Source organism: Papio anubis, chromosome X, assembly GCF_008728515.1.
Source record: "Papio anubis isolate 15944 chromosome X, Panubis1.0, whole genome shotgun sequence".
NCBI classification, from domain to species: domain Eukaryota; kingdom Metazoa; phylum Chordata; class Mammalia; order Primates; family Cercopithecidae; genus Papio; species Papio anubis.
Window position 1 is genome coordinate 56,763,243 of NC_044996.1, and position 3,082 is coordinate 56,766,324.

Below are 3,082 nucleotides of genomic sequence, written 5' to 3' on the forward strand. Positions count from 1 at the left end.
CCAATCCCAGATTTCCCTTCCCTGATGCCCTAGTAGAGGCTCTCCATGAGGGCTCATCCCCTGCAGCAGACTTCTGCCTGGACATCCAGACATTTCCATACATCCTCTGAAATCAAGGTGGAGGCTCCCAAACCTCAATTCTTGACTTCTGTGCACCCACAAGCCTAACACCACATGGAAGGTACCAAGGCTTGGGGCTTGCACCTGCTGAAGCAATAGCCCAAGCTATACCCTGGACCCTGTTAGCCACAGCTAGAGCTATGGCTGGGATGCAGGGTGCCATTTCCCAAGTCTGCACAGAGCAGTGGGGCCCTTGTCCTGGCTCACAATGCCATTTTTCCCTCCTAGGCTTACAGGCCTGTGATGGGAGGGGCTGCCACAAAGGTCTCTGAAATGCTTTGGAAGTGTTTTCCCATTCCTTTGGCTATTAACATTTGACTCCTCTTTACATATTCAAATTTCTGCAGCCAGCTTGAGTTCCTCCCCAGAAAACAGGTTTTTCTGTTCTACTACATGCTCGGGCTGCAAATTTTTCAAGCTTTTATGCTCTGCTTTCCTTTTAAATATAAGTTCCAGATTCAGATCATTTCTGTTAATGAAGAAGATCATAGGCTTTTAGAAACAGCCAGGCCACATCTAGACTGCTTTGCTGTTTAGAAATTTCTTCCACCAGATACCCTAAATCATCTCTCTCAAATTCAGAGGTCCACAGATCCCTAGAGCAGGGGCACAATGACACCAGTCTCTTTGCTAAAACATAGCAAGAGTAACCTTTACTCCAGTTCCCAATAAGTTCTTAAACTCCATCTGGGACCACCTCAGCCTGGATTTCACTGTCCATATCACTATCAGCATTTTCCAGGTCCTTCCTCCAACTTTGGAAATTACAATTCAACGTGAGATTTGGGTAGGGACACAGAGCCAAAGCATATCAATACTCCGTCTTTTTTTTTTTTTTTTAATCTCAAAACATTTATTTTTAACTGACTTGCTGAAATAGGGCATTTTTAACCTGCAGGCAAAATACACTAAAAATACTCAGATTACAAATTGACAATATCTCCAGAAATTAGACATGATGTTTGCCTCATATAAAGCAGATTTATATATGTAGAAATATGTCTGATTTATTGGGAAGCTTTTAGGGTTATTGATGAGGCAACTAAATGCCTGTAGGGAAAAGAGAAGGCTCTGCTTTTTTTAAACTACAGCTACTTCTAACAATTTGATTAGTTAGTTTTGTTCTCCTATGACAAGGATCTTCTGGGGTTATGAGCAAAAGAAGTTGTTGTCTCATAAATGAATTAAGCAGTATTCACTTTACTAGGAAATTTAAATTCTAAGGTATCTTACCTGAAATCCTTTCTTAAGAAGCAATTCTTATGTAAACTTCAGACTGGCCACTCAAACCTCAGTCTTGCCTTACTGCTGAAGCTCTACTGTGTCTAGATTTTTTAAACACTGTTCCATTATTTATACATAGGGTTTTATTCTTTTTTTTTTTTTTTTTTTTCCCTTTTTTGGAAGCTCTCCTTGGTTTCTAATTTTTTATTCTTTTTTTTTTTTTTTAAATAGGGTTTTTTTTTTTTTTTTTTTTTTTTTTTTTGCCCTTTGTGGTAGCTCTCTATGGTTGCAGAAATTTTGTTGCTATTATTAGTCTTAAAATGTTTTCTGTCTTCATTCACTGACTAGTATTTTATTTTAATTTATTCTCCCCTTACTCTTTACATAGAAAATGTGGTGCAGAGCATAAAATAAAGACAATTCATGGTACAGTTAGCGGAAACCATGTGCCATTTTTTTTCCCTCTTGCTATTTCTTCAAAGATCCTCCCTGAATCTCCTTAGAGGCTTCCCTAAGTGAAGCCCTTCTCTGTAAAATTTACTTGGGTGCTTACAAATTGCCTTATCTCGGTGAGTGAGGAGAATTAAAGGCCATAATTGTTGAAACAACTAGTTCTCTTTTTCAAGAGATACTTGGAACTTGTGTGAAAAAATAAAAGAACTAAAAAACATCGTGTTCAATACACACATCTAGCTGATTCGAGGTGTTTTTCTAAGCAGCCCACAACGCAGATGGAGAAAGAAGTTAACAGCCAAAATTTATCCTAGAAGAATCTTCTAATGATAGCATGACAGGTTTTTTTCACAAGTGAAGAGGCATGTAGTTTTAAAACATCCTTTTAGACAAAACAATAGGAGATAAAATTCCATGACTATAACTAAGTTTTTAAACTTTCTTTTGTCTTGGCCTGTCTTAAGGTTTCACTGGCCTGAAAAATGAATTTGAAAGAATTGTACTTTTGTGCAGAACTTTTCAACTCTTTTATGTAATCATCCCAAATAAGAAGAACCTTAGTATGGCTGGGATGATCTTCAGTGGATATTTTTAGGAGAATGGTGGTTGTTTCTCATGTCTCTCTGCTTTGTGATATCTTTCTACAATTAAAACCCGAATTGAATCCTACACTGCAAATTTGGGGACCCATTTATTCCCTGGACCAAGATTGATACTGCTGAAACTCTAAACATGAGACCCTTTTGCTGGGAAGATGGCTCACCTGAAGGCCATGCTTCTGGAGAGACTCATCTAAAGTAGAGAGAGTAAATTTACGGAATTCAGTCTATGTGAAATGGTAACGAGTGAACAAAGTAGGGTTGCTAGGTAAAATGAAGACACATAGTTATATTTGAATTTCAGATGAAATGAGTAAAGTTATATTTGAATTTCAGATAAAATGAGTAACATTTTTGTGTAAGTATGGCCTATGAAATATTTAGGGCATACTTATACTAAAAATGAACACTTGTTTTTAAGAAATTAAAATTTAACTGGACATTTGTATTTTGTTTGCTAAATTTGGCAGTCCCACTAATAAGGCAGTCATAGTTAGAGCTTCTGATTTTAGAGTACCATTTAGTCGTGTTTTTCTTGAGCCATTTAGAAAAGTAGCCTAGAGGCCGGGCGCGGTGGCTCAAGCCTGTAATCCCAGCACTTTGGGAGGCCGAGACGGGTGGATCACGAGGTCAGGAGATCAAGACCATCCTGGCGAACACGGTGAAACCCCGTCTCTACTAAAAAA